Source organism: Protopterus annectens, chromosome 12.part0 (assembly GCF_019279795.1).
Source record: "Protopterus annectens isolate FY-2018-M chromosome 12.part0, PAN1.0, whole genome shotgun sequence".
Classification (NCBI taxonomy): Eukaryota; Metazoa; Chordata; order Ceratodontiformes; family Protopteridae; genus Protopterus; species Protopterus annectens.
The window spans coordinates 192,299,240-192,316,725 of NC_056746.1; positions in this window are offsets into that span (position 1 = coordinate 192,299,240).

A 17,486-nucleotide genomic window follows, 5' to 3' on the forward strand; every position below is an offset into this window, starting at 1 on the left:
TCTTAGCCAGGTTATTTCTAAGGGTCGTCAGGTTCATGGTTTCCACCATTCTCATGCTCTTTTCTGGCCAGGCTCCATGTGAGAAAACTTCAGTGGGAGGATGTGGATTAATAGAGAAACAATTTATATCTTCAGTTTTTTTTTAAAGTTGCAAGTTTCCTTTCAGAATTTCAACTATTTGGTTGAGAGAAGGGACTTCAACATGAGCCCCTCAATAAATGGTACTTGGGATTCTTGTGTTAAAAAATACATCAGTCAATAATATCTAATACACAGGATGTATTACAAACCGAACATTTCTAAGAAGAGACCAGAAAGAGGGTAGAACATTGAGGAATTCTTATGAAACAAAGTGCACAAATCAGCAGTATGGAAGAAGCTTTAAATTATCATGAAGGTAGAATAACCAAAGGTGAGTTTCTGACTGAATTTATTTTAAAACAAGATAACTGGCTCATATATAAAGTTGCTTATATAGCAAATAGACAAAATAATGTTAGAATTTATGGTATCCATGAAAAGTATGAGGGAGACAATATAATACTTAACCCAGCTACATAAATCATTAAATCCCTAAAATTTTATCTTTTGGAATTGAAAGGATGCACAGATCCCTGAGAAGCACCTTCAAAGAAGGAAAACTCACAACACATTCTGTTATAGTTAAGCATATGTCTATCTTGAAAAAGGTCAAATATTAACAGCATGGTCCAGCCCACCTATTAAAATAGGCGAACATGTCAGATTGGATAATGATTAATCTGAAGTGGTTAACTTCATTTATCTGCAACCTGTGGGTATTTGGATCCATATCGTATCCAAGCCGGCAACATTTTTAAAGCATCTGCTCCAAGCTCCTCCCCTACCCATAATCCCTTACATCTCCTACCTTTCCCCAGATCTCGTTTGCTTCTTCATGCATACGCATCGTGGTCTGTATAGCTCCAAGTTGGGTGTAGTAAGTGGTACTTTTTTTATATATATATTTAGTGTGTGTGTAGTCATTTTTTTCATCCCTTTCCTCCCCTTCATCATTCGTAGTTGAAAAAAAGTTTTGTGAGGTAGTGTAGGCCTAACTGTCCTTAGCGCGTTGTTAGTTGGTTTAGTTTTGGCTGAGTGGTGTGTGGTGATGGCTGAGCAGCCAAAACCAACTTTTAAAAAATGCACAGTGTGTGGTCACAAGCTTTCACAGGCTGATGGCCACACTATGTGTTATTTGCCTGGGTGTTCCCCACCTTTCCTTGCCTTGTAGTGTGTGTGCAGGGTCCCAACCCTAGGGCATTGAAAGAAAGGAAGGCAAAGCTGGTAGCTAAGGACCTGCTACCAGTTTATGCATTAGACTCGACGACCTCGACATCTGCTCCAGTAGCCGACCAACCCCCCCCCGGCTGGGACTCAACTTCCCTCTAAGCCTTCTGAGATGGGGACAAAATCAAAAGACAAGGATAAGAGAAGGGATAGGCACTGCAAATGTTCCCCAGAGTGGGAGCCCTTTCCCAGCCCACCTACTAAAGTTGTCAGGACCACCTCTCCTCGGCTCCACTCCCTGAGGTTCTCCCCGGAGCTGACTGAGCCCTCGGACCAGAGGCCTTCTTTGAGGTTGTCTCACAGACCAGCCAGATCTGAGTCATCGCCTCCTCACGGTAGACTCAGAGTCTGTCAGATCTTGACATGGACAGGATGATGCAGAGGTTCATTCGGACCCAAATCCAAATGGGAGTCTTGCCAGGCCCCTCTCCGGCTAGAGAGGGGACCTCTATGCCCTTCTTCCAGCCAGTCTCTCCTTCCCTGATCCGACCTGCTGTTTTGGGGTTTATGGATCTGAGGATCCTCAGAACTGGGGTTCAGTGCCGATAGTTCCTCCAACCTCAACGCTGGCGATTACCTTGAGATGTTCTTCATGTTTCACTGTTGCAGTCATTAAATTTGGGTAATCTGCTGGCAGGTTGCCCTCAGTCGGCCTGAATATCAAAGTCTTGGGTCCTGTGTCAGTTGCTGTCTCCTCTTCCATGATGTCAGGTCATCAGGGGTATAAAACATGCAGCAGACGCCATTTCCTTTAGTCTTTTTTTGCTGCGTGGTGCCCGAAGCAGAAGCAGTTCGCAAGTGCTGGTCGGCCGACTCCTAAAATTCGAATTTCAGAACCGATGTCTTCAATTAAAGCTAAGTACCCCATTGGGGAAACTTTTTCTTGCTCCTTACCGATGTCAGTAAAAGTTAATAATTGCATTACTTGTGGGAAGCAAATACCTCATAAGAATTTTCATTTGTACTGTATTCCTTGCCTAGGCCCAGATCACAACATGCCTTGCTGTCGGTTTTGTGCTAGATTTAAACCAACATACAATTAAGTGTTGGTATAGCTTTGCTTCAAAATATTTTGGAAACAGATTTAATTACCCTAAAATGTCGGATAACAATCCGACTACCGGAGTTCACAAAAAACGCAAAGAAAAGGACAGAGACAGACCGTCAAGGTCCAAAACCGATGAAGCTTCTCCTAAGCCAGTCGCTGGTACTCGGTGAGGCACTTTCGCAGCCCCTGATGCCCGCTACTTTCGAGTCGCAGGCCTTTACCGAGACCCATGTGGAGTCCGGCATGCCACGAGATTCTCAGAGTATTGTACCCATGGATGTCTCTCCCTCGGATGGGTCCGGAGCCGCTGAGCAGGCACCGGCTTCTGAGGGTGTTTTCAGGCCTCAGCATTTCTGTATAAAACCGACACCAGCTTCAAAAACAAAGACAAAAGCAACTTCTAAGGCTAAAAAACCAATGCATGAGCCACGTGCTCAGGCCTCTATGCCCAAAAACAGATGATCAAAATGGCTGAAGACTTAATTACCTTGATCCGGGGTTCCCAACCCCCCCCACCCCATAAGAGGCCTAGGCAACACACTGATTATGAATCTTCAGATCAGGTTTCTATTTCTTCTGATCAAGAATTTTTCATACCACCCTATGAGGATTCAGATGCAGAGGGAATCCATCCCATCTGCATCTCCTCCTGAATATTATTCTTTTGGAGAAACCTTGCAAACTTTGAGGGAACATTTTCATTGGGAGAGTCAGGATTTCTCAGAATCAAAAAAGAGGCTTGGGGATTTCCTTCTTCCTCAGCATATGCCTTTGGCCATACCTCCTGTATTAGACTTTGTTGATGATGTGTTTTTGGAATCAAGCATGGCTCCAGATTCCCTACCTCCCGCTCCTAGTTAGCCAGACAGATATTACAGAATTCCTGACTCCCACAAATTTTTATTCAAAAATCCTGCTGCTGACCCTGAAACTATCTCACAGGGTCCCAAAGGTGTACAGGCCTCAACAGTTAAGAATCCTACCCCCTCTGATAGAGATTCCAGGGCACTGGATAGATGGGGAAAGGTTTATACGTCTGCAACCTTGGCAGTTAGGGCCTTAAACTGCCAGTTTCATATGCTTAAATATCAACAGCATGTTATGGGATTACTGAAACAGAAAATTATATTGATTTCTGAATGTGTGGAAAATAAAGAATTACAGGAATTATTGCATGCAGCAGAACAGGTTGGAAAGCATACTTTGCAATGTGGATTTGATTCCTTGGAGGCCTCCTGCAGGGCCTCAGTTCCTGGCTCAAGGAGCAAAATCTGCCTGATCATTTTAAAGCTAAATTGTTGGATGCACCTTTACAACATGATACTCTGGTAATAAGGCAGAAGAGGTTTTAAAGAAAATGGAAGACAAAGCTAAGTCTATGCAAACTGTAAAAGACTTCTTACAAGTGCAGCCACCAAGATTCAGTAGACACTGGTCTACAAAAAATTGGTCCTTTCCTGTGTCCGACAGAGCCTCACGGGGCAAATCCAGTTGCTCAAAAGGCTCTAGATACCAATCACAGGGTTCTTACAGGTCAAAGCAATGGGGTGCCTCTACCTCCAAATCTGGAGGAAACAAAGCACAACCCTACAGTAAACAGTCTCAATCACTTCCCTCTGCCATCACCAATCACTTATCTTTTGGCAGCCCCAATAGGGGGAAAATTAGCAATTCATGCTCAAAACTGACAGTTAATAACCCAGGACAAGTGGGTATTAAACATAGTATCCCAGGGATACAGATTTCATTTCCATACCTTGCCATTTCCAAACGGTTGGCCAGATCTGCCACAAAATCAATGGGCAGAGGCACAGAAACAAGGTACGTCCCTCATGGATATGGGGGCTATTCAACCAGTACCAGAACAGGAAAAAGGGCAAGGGTTTTACTCGACTGTTCCTGGTACCCAGAAAAGACAATGCCTGGTGCCCAATACTGGATTTATCGATTTTTAACACATTCTTGGACATCCCAAAATTCAAAATGCTGACTTTGCAACAGCTTCTGCCCATGCTGGGCAAGAACGCTTGGCTAGTGACTCTAGACTTAAAAGAGGCATACCTGCATATCCCAATAAGGGAATCGTGCAGAAGATACCTCCACTTCAAGGCTGATTTTATGCATTACCAATTCTCTGCCCTGCCCTTTAGCTTATCTACTGCACCAGGGTCTTTACAAAGTGCCTGGCACCAGTAATTGCATTTTGCTGACAAAGAAGCATACAAATCTATCCTTACTTGGACGACTGTCTCATTCAAGCAGAAAACAAGGGCATTCTTCTTCAACATCTGGCATTTGTAAAAAGGCTTCTAATATGCCTAGGGTACACAATAAATGAAAATAAATCACAACTGGTACCCTCTCAAAAGATTACATTCCTGGGTGCAAGCTTGAATACAACTGCCCAGATGGCTTACCTTACGCCAGACAAAGGCAACTGACTATTTACTTCAAACAGATGGCAACAAAAACCCAGTTATCTGCAAGACAAATTCTGCAGGCTTTGGGGTTCATGGCATCCTGCAATCTACTAATTCCATATGCAAGACTGCATATGAGGAAACTACAGTGATATCTAAAAGGTTTATGGAGTCAACATTGTCACAGTCTGGAAACAATGATTCCTCCCATTCACTGCCTACAACAGGAGTTTCTTTGGTGGGCAGAGACATGTCACCAGAACATGGGGCGGTCTTTCACTCTACCCCCTGCCACCCAAACCCTAACTACAGATGCATCAGACTATGCTTGGGGGCCCACCTGGTGGGGAGATGCATTCAGGGTATATGGAGCCCAAAACAAATGCATCTGCATATCAACCAGAAAGAGATGTTAGCTGTTCAGAATACCCTGACAGCCTTCAAGGACTTACTTCATCCAGGACAACTACTTATAAAGACGGACAACACCACGGTTATGTGGTACATAAGCAGGGGGGTACACATTCCTACCCCCTTTGCAGACTAGCCATGGCATTGTGGGACGCAGCCTTGACTTACCAAGTTACATCTTCGAGCTCAATTCCTGCCAGGAAAAGAAAATACTCTGGCAGACTACCTAAGCAGAAATCGTATGGACCCTCACAAGTGGAAACTGGATCCACAAGTCTTCAGCATGATAGAGAAATGGGGGAGTCCGGACATAGATCCATTTGCCTCTCCCTAGAATTATCAACTGGACAAATTCTGCACAAGGACTTATCACAGACAAGCATGGAAAGTGGATGCCCTATCCTTCAGTTAGAAAAACCTATCAGTCTATGCCCTTCCTCCTCTGCCTCTTCTTCCCAAGGTCTTACTAAAGGTCAGACAAGAAAAAACAAAAATGATCGTAATTGCCCCGGACTGGCCTCGCCAGCACTGGTACCCAATTCTAAGGAATATGTCTCAACTCCCTCCTTGGTACTTGCCTCAAATACCTCATCTACTGTCTCAGCAGAGCAATCAAATTCTGCGCAATCAGCTCCAAACTCTGAACCTGGCAGCATGGCTGATCATGTAATTATTCAAACAACACCTCTCAGTAAATCTGTGATGGATGTCATTTTGGAAGCCAGAAGACCTAGTACTAGAAAATCTTATGCTGATAAATGGAAGAGATTCTGTGCTTGGAACCAAGCACAAGGGACGGACACATCAAAGCCAAATATTCCTCAGATTTTACAATACTTGACTGAGATGCTTGACAAGGGCCTATCTTTTTCATCAATAAAAATCCATGCTTCTGCCATCTCGGCTCATTACAACATAGAGCCTCCCATCTTTTCTCATCCTCTGCTAAAACAGTATCTTAGAGGGGCCAAAAATTTAAGGCCTCCCAGAAGATCACCAACTCCTGCATGGGACCTCAGTTTTGTGTTGGAAAAGCTCACCCTGCCTCCATCTGAACCAGCAGCTACTGCGGATATAAAGTTTTTATCTTGAGAAACAGCTTTCCTTCTGGCGATCACTTCAGCAAGAAGGGTTTCAGAACTACAGGCCCTCATGGCTGTGCAGCCTTTTATTACATTTTACCCGGACAGGGTGTCCCTCAGGACCAATCTTTCCTTTATGCCTAAGGTGGTATCCAGTGTGGCTCTTAACCAAACTATTCACCTGCCAACTTTTTACCCAAATCCGCAGAACAAGAGGGAGCGGATACTGCATTCCTTGGATGTGCATAGACAGCTAAGATTCTACAAACAGGACCAAATCTCTAAGAAAGTCTGAGCAGCTACTGGTGGCATTTGCTGCTGAATCAGAGAGGAAGACTATTTCAAAGTGGATAAGCCACTGCATTCATTTCTGTTGTTTGCATCATGGTAAACCGGTGCCCAAGGGAATCCGGTCACATTCCACCAAGGCTGCATCTATCTCAGCAGCTTTTCTCAGAGGGGTGCCAACCAAAGACATTCTAGAATTTGCTACTTGGAGGTCTGTTCATACTTTTACAAAGCATTATCATTTGCCTCTCTTCTCCAAGTCCAGGGCAGACTTTGCCACTGCAGTTCTGCAGGGCCTTATAACCGCTCCTAATGCTATTTAGTTCCAGCCTCCCATCCATAGCTTTGGGATTCTACCCAAATGTAATGATTGTAACAGTGAAACACGAAGAACGTAGTACAGTTGTGTACACTTACCATAAATGTAGATGTTCGTATGTATTCACTGTTGCAGTCCGAGTTACTCACCCACCATCCCCCTTTTTTCTAGAACTTCTCTTTCCTTCGCTATATTCTACTGCCTTTGTGGTGTATTTGCTTTTAGGTGAGGGTAAAGTTTATGTTGTTACAATTGCATTTATATATATATATATATATATATATATATATATATATATATATATATATATATATTTTTTTTGCTCCCCATTTGGGGAGCACCTGACATCTGGGGCAAGAAAAACTAAAGAAAATGGTGTCTGCTGCATGTTTTATACCCCTGATGACCTGATGTCATGGAAGAGGAGACGTCAACTGACGCAGGACCCAAGACTCTGATATTCAGGCTGACTGAGGGCAACCTGCCAGCAGATTACCCAAATGTAATGACTGCAACAGTGAATACACTCAAACATCTACATTTATGGTAAGTGTACACAACTGCACTTTCCTTGGATCAGACTTTGGATCCGAGCAACTCTCGGGGCTGAGAACGGGTTGTCGGATCCGAGGAACATAGGTGTCTTCGGCTCAGACTGTCATATCCGAGCCATTCCTTTGGAACCCTGGCTACCATGGCCTCGATCCTCACAACGAGAACTTCTTCCTTGTTGGTTGCTAAGGAGGTGCGCTCTCCTTCGACGTGGAGAGGGTTCTCTTCCAAGGATTGAGACCCCAGCCCATTGCCTTGAACTCCACCCAGGCTCTCATGGATTTTGTCATGACTCCCACCAGCTTGTCCCAGGGGACAGCCTGTGCTAGAGGACCCCCAGGTGGATCCCGTCGTGTAACTCCCCCCATCGTGACTTACAAGCCCTCTTCAGAGAGTCCTACTGAAGAGGGTCCCCGTAAGCACTCATGTAAGAGGAGGCACATGGACTACCCCGAGTCCCTCACAGAAGATACTGACTTGGATGAAGGTGAGGGTTTTCCCAGGTCACCTACCGAGGATGTATGGAAATCCTCCACCAGGGGGGAGGTTGGTCAGCCCCATAACCCTCTACGGACGAGTCAGTATTTTTGGAGGCCTTTGGCATGGGCCTAGCTCCATCCTGTGTGTCCCCTCCTGCAGATCCCTTAGTGGATCTCATTACCATGTGGGCATGGAAGGAGCCTGACACCATAGAGCCAATACCCAAATGGCTGGACAGGATCCTCTCTCCTCCCACATACAGGCCTGGTACAAGGGATCCCTGGTGGCTGCTATGGTGGTTGCAGCTGCCACTAAGAGAACTGGCACAGGAAAGTTCTTCGGTCCACCCTCCGGACAAGGAGTTTAGGGCGGTGGATTGGTTAGGGAAGCGAGTCTTTTCTTCAGCAACGTTTTCTATACGAGTGCTGAATTTGGCACACGTCATTCGACTTCAGTGAGACCTAGTCATGGAATTCGCTTTGTCATCCCCAGAGTCTTTGTCGCCAGAGGATAAGCGGCTGTTCTGTGTGAAAATGTCCACTCTGAAATCTGTTTCAAACACGTCCATGCGTCTTTCCCATGCCATGGAAGGAGCGGCTAGGGCAGCTGGGACAGGTGTAGCTATGAGGTGACAAGTTTGGCTCAGACTTTGTCAATTTGCAGACCCCTTCAAGGTGTCATTCACAAATGCTCCCTTTGATGGTTCCTCCCTGTTTGGGAAGACAGTTTGTGACACCATGGTCCAGAGCGAGAAGGATGGGAAGACTGTCTGCCATCGGAGTCCACTTCTCTAGCCCTCAAAGATCCTTTTCTAGGAATCAGAGAGGGCAGAAGATGATGTGGTTCCAAAAATCTGTTTTCCCGGACTCCCAGGACAACTTATCCCCTAGAGGGAGAGGGGGATAAAACAGATGCCTCCCCAGAGGCAGAGTGTGCCCGAGGAACTTTGAGTCTACGGAGATCTTCTCGGATGGACCCACGCAGCAACCCTGAAGGGTTGCCCCGACTGTTCTACTCTGGAGACAGTCGGGGGAAGCTTGTCATTGCACCTAACAGCTTGGGAGTCCTATATGATGGACCATTGGTTGCTCCAAATAATATCCAGAGGTTACTCCATCCCATTTGTTGACCCCCACCCGTCCAACCAAGTCCACCTCCCTGATGTTCCACACGCTCAAAGGGAGGTGGCAGCACAAGAAATTTCAAAGCTGCTTCGCAGCCATCAAACCGGTCCCCCCAGATCAGTCTGGATTAGGTGTTTATTCCAGGTTCTTTTTAGTGCAAAAAAAGACGGGGAACCTCAGGGCCCATATTGGACCTGTCATCCCTGAACCTGACTGTAGCCAAGCAGAAATTCCGGATGGTCACCTTGCAGTCCATTCTAATTTACTTCAGAGAATGTGACTGGATGTGCTTGATAGACTTCCAGGACGCTTACCATATCAAAATTTGCAGAAGCTCTAGGAGATTCCGTTGCTTCCGGCTGGGAGCCAATCATTTCCAGTTCAGAGCCCTACCCTTCGGTCTCACCACAGCCCTCCCAGGGTGTTTACCAATGGTTATGGTAGTTGTAGTGGCTTACCTGAGGCTTCAGGGAATTCAGGTGTTTCCTTACCTAGATGATTGGCTCCTCGCTGCTGCCACCAAGCATCTACTTTGCATGGCCAGAGACTCCTTCCTGCATCTTGCGGTCAACCTAGAGATTACCATCAGCATCTCCAAGTCCCGCTTGAACCCAACACAGACCTTGGAATTTATAGGGGCACTGCTGGGCACTCTATTACAAGTTTTTCTCACTCAGGACAGGGTCCAGAACCTATGGGCTCGTGTCAGTGATCCTCGCCCCCAGGACACCAACTGCGAGCGATGTTCTCTGAGCCCTAGGCTCCATGGCCGCAGCAATTTCAATCCTTCCCTGTGTGCGCCTTCACATGAGGATGTTTCAGTTTACCCTGGCAGTTCATTGGTCTTGGTTAGACCTCCCCATGGACTATCCAATATGACTCAGCAGAGCCTGCAAGATTTCTCTTCTCGGTGGCTCCAATCGCTGGAAGTCTTGGCAGGTCGTCCCTTCATAACACCCACAGCCCAAGCCACAGTGACCACAGATGCCTCCCAGCTCAGGTGGGGGGGCACTATTTGGGGAGGGCGGTACAAGGCACGTGGTCCCAGACCGAGACCAGATTGCATATCACTGTTCTGGTGATGAAGGCAGTGCTTTTAGCGTTGCAAGCCTTTCATGCTGTTCTCCCCCCGGGGATGATTGCAGTTCAGTCAAACAACATGTCTGTTGTCTGGTACATCAACAAACAAGGAAGAACCAGATCTTACCCTCTCTGTCGCAAGGCCATGAGAGTGCGGGAGTGGGCGATCTCCACCAGTCTGTTTCTGATTGCAATGCACATCCCGAGATGCTCCAACATTTTAGCAGACAGACTGGGTCAGTCATTCTAATGCCATACGAGTGGTCTCTGAAACAGTCAGTAGCAAAGGAGATCTTCCTTGTGTGGGGTTAGCCTTGCTACGATCTTTTCACATCTCCTTCCAACACGAAGTGCAGCGAGTTCTTCGCTCTGATCCCCCTCACCAGGGGACTCCCCCAGAGATGCCCTCATCCATGCTTGGCATCCCAGGTTACTGTATGCTTATCCCCCGTTACCTCTCATTCCGAAGTTTCTTCAGAAAGCTTGCCAACTGGGGTGCAAAGTGATCCTCATTACCCCATTCTGGCCTCATCAGGTGTGGTTCCCCTTCCTCTGGTCGCATGTTCTAACTCCTCCTTGGATTCTGGATCCCTGCTCGGATCGCATCTCTCATCCCTCAACCATCAGTCCGCCCGATCTGGGCAGCCTCAAGCTGACGGCTTGGTTGCACCAGTTACCTTGATTGCTAGGACTCCCGGTCTGTCATATTCAGTAAAGAATATTTTGGTGGCATCCCACAAAGCTTCCACTAGGAAGGTTTATTGCAGCAAATGCAAACACTTCACTATTTGGGCTTCTCAGAGGAACCTAGATCTCTTTACGGCCCCGGTTCCTGCAGTGTTGGAGTTTTTGTCCAATATTTTCCAACAAGGGGCTAGTTCCTCTACAGTGAAAGTACAACTGGCAGCCATATCTAATTTTCATGTTTGGTGAAAATATGAATGCTCTGGTCTCTTTTAGATTGTGTAAAGCTTTTCTGAAAGTTGCTTTTTTTTTTTTTTTTTACATCCCCCGGTTAAGGATTCCGACCCTCCTTGGGACCTTACCCTAGTTCTGCAAGCATAGGTGGCTCCCCCTTTCGAACCAGCAGCATCAGTAGATTTGAAATTCTTGTCCTGGAAGACAGCTTTTCTAGTGGCCATTACTTCGACCAGAAGGGTTTCTGAGATCCAAGCTTTGTCTGCCATGCCCCCTTACTTGATCTTTCATAAAGGCAGGGTTTCGCTCTGCACGAACCCTTCTTTCTTACCAAAAGTTGCTTCTGAATCAAATATTAACCAGATGATTAATCTGCTTGTTTTCTTTCCAAATTTTTAGAACTAGGGTGAATATAAGCTGCATTTGCTAGATGTTCATAGACAGCTTCATTTTTTTTTTACATAGGACAAAACAATTTCACAAGTCTGACTAGTTATTCGTGTCCTTTACCAGATCCTTTTTGGGCAAAGCCATTTCCAAGGTCTCCTTAGCTAGATGGATTACACAATGTATACTGCAAGTTTATAAAGATAAAGGTTTGTCCCCACCTGGTCCTGTTAAAGCTCATTCTACCAGATCTATGGCAACTTCTGCTGCTTTTTGGTCTAGGGTTTCACTGGATGATGTCTGTGCAGCAGCGACCTGGGCAAGGTCACATACATTTATTTCTCATAAGTTGGATTTGGTCTCTAGCGGGAGAGCATCCTTTGGTTCTGCAGTGCTCAGGAATATCCTTCCATGAGGGCATCCCAGGAGTTTTGGTAGCTGGGGACTCTGTCCCACAGGTTGCAGATAAATGAAGTTAACTGCCTCAGATAAAGAAGTTATGCACTCACCATTACGTTCCATCTGAGTAGTTATAATCCATTTTCTGTAACCATCCCTCCCTCCTTCCCCCGAACCTGTTCTAGGTTAGTGTAATTGAGTTACTAATAGTTTGATTAGTGGCAAACTCTATCTGAGGGAAGGTAGGAGATGTGAGTGATTATGGGTAAGGGGAGGAGCTTGGAGCAGATCCTTGATAAAATGTTGCCATCTCGGATCTGATATGGATCCGAATACCAACAGGTTGCAGAAAATGAAGTATAACTACTCAGATGGAACATTATGGTGAGTACATAACTTTTCCAATAAAGTAATAAGTAAATGTAAATCCTGTTTACCACTGATCAAGGGACTTAAAAAAACAATATTAAAGCTGCTTTGGTGTTTCCTGCAAAGATCATATTTCTTTCTGAAGGAAATAAAATATTTGCTATACTGGAGGAGGCATCCAGTTTTAAGAATAAAAGCCTTAATACTGAAGAAAAGGAGTGAAACAGTATATCCCTCAAGACTGTGAGTGAGCAGAATTCCTGGAAAACTGCTTCTAAAATTAAAAACCTTAAAACAAGTGACTTATTCTCTGATTACAGAACGTTTATTTTCTGAAACAATATTATTTGCCCTTTAAGCAAGAAGTCTGTATTGGACTTTAAGCTAAACATTTTTCATGATGAGGAATATAAATGATTAGATGTGAAGTTATCCTAACTTGCCTTCATTCTGTACTCGTGGGTTCGGAATTGATCCTCTGTTCCGACTCTGCCGTTTACAAAAGCTCAAAGACTCCAACTAGCTCATGGCTTACCTCCCTATCCCATGATGCTCTAGTGCATTCCCCAGATCTCATTTGCCACTGAAACAGATCGGGTGCTTCATCTAGATCTAAGTGTTTCTTCTTATAATCCTTAAATTGTTATAATATTTACCTTTTTTTTGATAGATACAGTAGATGTTGTGTAGTCCAATCTCAACTTCATTTTTTTACGTATGGGTTCAGAGCCGACAATGCCGATTTATAAGCTCGAAGACTTCTGGTTGGCTCGTGGCTAAGCAGGTATCCCATAGTGCACCAGTACAAACCCCAGATCTCATTTGCCGTGTCGAGTTCGGTTATGCTTCTCTTGGCTCTGGCTAAGTGTTAACTTTTTTCTTGCTTACATTCTTTTAAATCCTGTTCAAAGTTATATTAGTGTAGTACAATTGTTGCATTAGTATTCGTTAGTTTAGGTTACTAATTCTTAGGTAATTAGCTCCTTTGCACCCTTTGGTGCAAGTGTTGGCCTTGGGCCTGTTAATGTGTTTTGTGTTATCCTGTGTACCAGTTTCATACTTATTGTTAGTGCGGACAGATTGATAACGCTAGCATTTTTTCCAGTCTACAGTTTTGTAGAGCAGTTTGGTTTTTGGCGGTTATCCACTGGTGTTGATTATTACGGTGGTGGAGTTCGTTGTTCGAAACTTCAGATCTGAAGTAGGAGAATTCATTTGTCAGCAACCTGTGGGTATGGATCCGATATCGGATCCGAACCGGCATGGTTTATCCAGCTATGGATCCAAGCTCCTAGCTCCTCCCCTCACCCATAATGCCGTGCTTTCCCTACATGACCTCAGATCTAGTTTGCCGCGCATGGTGACAGCTGGATTTTCCTGAGCTAAGTGATTTTTCTTGTGAAAAATAGATTTTTGTTAGTTTAAATTTAATATCTGTGTGAAAGTTTTAGGTTTCCTATATATTTTATCTTTTTGGGCTTAATTTACTTTACTTTTTTTACCCTCCCCTCGCTGGTGCATAGTAGTGTGTGTGAGTTGTCTTTGGGGCCTTGTGTGAGTGTGTAGTTTTTTTGTACTTTGCTTTACTTTTTGTTTTGTTTTAAAAAAAAAAAAACAAACAGCAGTATGTCGGAAGCCCCAAAGCCTATTTTCTCTAAATGCTCCGAGTGTGGCCATAAGCTATCCCCTGCTGATGGCCACACTCGGTGCGTTCAATGCCTTGGGGTTGAACACCTCACCTCTGGGTGTTCAATCTGTGCAGGGTTCAACCCCAGGGCATTGAAGGAGGTCGAAGCTGGTCTTGGCGGGACTCTTGCCCCCGGACTCGGCTTCGGCCCCCGCCCCATTGGTGGTTACTGCTCCGGCAGTTCCTGCCTTGCCTGCTCCCCCTCCCAGGATTCAAACTCCCTCTAAGGGTTCAGAGGAGAGGGAAGCCAGGAAAAAGGACCGGAGAGTGAAGCACCACAAGCGGCGGGCCGAGACCTCCGTCTCGGCCCCACCGGCTAAGCGGGCTTCTCCTCTGGCCTCTCTGGCTGCTGGCTCTCCTCCTCCTCGGCTCCGGTCTCCTTGTTTTTCACTGGAGCCTGAGGATGAGGAGACCCGACCTCCTTCGAGGCGGCACTCAAGGCCTACCTCGGTGGCCTCGTCGAGGTCTACCTACAGCCTCTCCGATGCTGATCTGGACCGGATGATGCGAAGGTTCATCCAGGCCCAGATGCAGATGGGAGTGCTCCTGCCTCCCCCCCTCTGGGGGGGAGCTCGACCCCATTTTTCAAGCCCATAGCTCCTTCTCCGACCCGCTACCCGGGTTCGGAGCGCTCAGAGCCGGGCAGCCTCGGAGCCCGGGGGTGGGTCGGCACCGAAAGTACTGGGTACTTCAGATCCGACCCTGCCCTCGAGTTTGTCGGATCCGACCTCTCGAAGCTTTGGCCCGAGCTTCGGATCCGAGGGACTCAGTGTGCCTTCGGCGCCGTCCCTGTCGGAGCCCACTGTTCCCTCGGATCCGAGGGGCTCGGCGCCGATCCACTCATCGGATCCGAGGGGGAGCCGACTTTCGGATCCTATTGTCGAGGCTGGTGAGGGGGAGCCGACTTTCAGATCCTATTGTCGAGGCTGGCTCCCCCTCGGCTTTTGATGTGGTGGAGAGGGCTCTGTTGAGGGCATCTGGACCCCCGGCCCTTGCTTCGGCTCCGTCCCGCACTCCATCTGCTCTGGGCCAGGCTTCCATCACCCGGCCACTGGGACAGCCCGCTTCACTGCCCCAAGCAGTCCCCTTGGATCTGGACATTGCTGGTGAGGGCTCCTCGGACAGCCCCCCCGAGGAAGCACCTCGCAAGCATACGTGTAAGAGGAGGCACATAGACTCCCCCGAGTCTTTAACTGAAGACACTGACTTGGAGGATGGGGAAGGCTCCCCAAGATCACCCCCTGAGGATGTCTCCTTTGGAGACATCATGGAAATGTTACGGATCAGAGGTGGGTGGTCTGCCCCAAAGTCTTCCTTGGACGAGTTTGTGTTCTTGGAGGCATTTGAAGCTGGCCCGTCTACCTCTTGGGTGTCCACTCCTGCCGACCCCCTGGTGGACCTTATTACCACCAGGGTGTGGAAGGAACCGGACACCGTGGAGCCAGTCCCCAAGAGGCCCGATAGGATCCTTAGCCCCCCTGCTGACCGTGCCCACTGGAGCAATGGACCCCCGGTAGATGCCATGTTGTCGGCAGCAGCCACTAAGAGGGAACTCGCCCAGGAGAGTCCCTCAGTCCATCCCCCGAGCAAGGAGTCTCGGATGATGGACCGTTTGGGGAAGCGAATATTTAGTTCAGCGACCTTCTCAGTGAGGGCGCTCAACTATTTGGCACATGTCATTAGGATGCAGCGCGATCTCATCAAGGAATACGCTGCACCCCCCCAGAGTCCATGTCGGAGGAGGACAAACTTATGCACTCCACCCGTATGGCCACTCTTCGTTCTGTGACCAACACCTCTATGCGGTTACTTTCCCACGCTACCGAGGGAGCCGCTAGAGCTGCAGGAGCGGGCCTAGTCACACGACGGCAGGCCTGGCTACGCCACTGTGATTTTACGGAGCCCTTCAAGGCGTCATTCGCGAACGCCCCCTTTGACGGTTCTGCCCTTTTTGGCAAGGCGGTTTGCGACACCTTGGTTCAGAGCGAGAAGGACTGGAAGACACTGTCTGCCGTCGGAGTCCGCTTCTCTGTGCCCCAGAGGTCCTACTCTAGGAACCAAAAGGGCCAGAAGAAGATGTGGTTCCGGAAGTCACAGCACTCCCAACCCGCTCCGGACACCAGTCCTTCCGCAGCAGAGGAGGACAGGGAGGACGCCGCCCTAGAGGCAGAGGGGCTACCAGGAACTTTGGATCAGGGAACCTTTCTCTGAATGGCCACGCAGCAACCCTGAGGGGTTGCCCGACTGCTCCACTCTGGAGGCAGTCGGGGGACGTTTCTCGGAGCACCTAGTGGCATGGGAGTCCATTACATCGGACCGCTGGGTACTCCAGATTATATCCAGAGGTTACAAGATCCCCTTTCTTCATGTCCCAAAGTTAAAAACCCTCCCCAATGTTCTACCCGATCAGAGGGAGGCCTTTTCAGCAGAAATTGGCCATCTGCTGAGAAAGAACCATCCAGCCCGTCCCCCCAGACCAGATCGGATCAGGGTTCTACTCCAGGTTCTTTTTAGTGCCAAAAAAGACGGGGGACCTAAGACCCATACTGGACCTGTCCCTATTGAACCTGGCAGTTCCCAAAGAGAAGTTCCAGATGGTCACTTTGCAATCCATCCTCCCCCTTCTAGGGGAGAATCACTGGATGTGCTCTATAGACCTCAAGGATGCGTACTACCACATTCTGATGGACAGACGATCCAGAAGGTTTCTTCGCTTCCGGCTGGGAGCCAGTCACTACCAGTTCAGGGTCCTTCCCTTTGGTCTCACCACAGCCCCCAGGGTGTTCACCAAAGTATTAGCAGTGCTTGCGGCCCACCTGAGGCTTCAGGGAGTGCAGGTCTTTCCGTACCTAGACGACTGGCTTCTCACCGCCCCAACAAGGCATGTACTCTCTTTGGCAAGAGACTCCTTTCTTCGTCTAGCTCCCTGGCTAGGCACCACGGTAAACATAGAAAAGTCCAACCTGGTCCCTACTCAGATAATAGATTTTATAGGAGCCAGGTTAGACACGAGAAATTTAAGAGCCTTTCTCACAACCGACAGAGTTCGGAATCTACGACTCCAGGTGCGGGCCATCCTTCACTCCAGCTCAACACCTGCGGAATTGATCCTGAGGGCACTAGGGTCTATGGCGGCAGTGATTACTCTTCTTCCGCTCGCCCGCTTGAACATGCGGGTACTTCAATGGACACCTCAGGTGCAATGGTCATTTCTCTCTCTCCCCCTGTATCGTCCCATTGCAATCAGCAAGGCTTGCAAGCGGTCTCTCTTGTGGTGGCTCCATTCCCCGGACCTCCACAGGGGCCGCCCCTTTTGTACATCTCCCCCTCTCACCACAGTGACCATGGACGCTTCCCGCCTCGGGTGGGGGGGGCATTTTGCGGGCCGGACGGTCCAAGGCACGTGGAGCGATTCAGAGACCTCCCTGCATATCAATGTTCTGGAAATGAGGGCGGTACTCTTGGCGTTGCAAGCACTTCAAGCCCTCCTTCCCCTGGGAACAATTGCGATTCAATCAGACAACATGTCGGTGGTCTGGTACATCAACAAACAAGGGGAACCAGGTCTTACCCTTTATGTCGAGAAGCCATGAGAGTGTGGGAATGGGCAATCT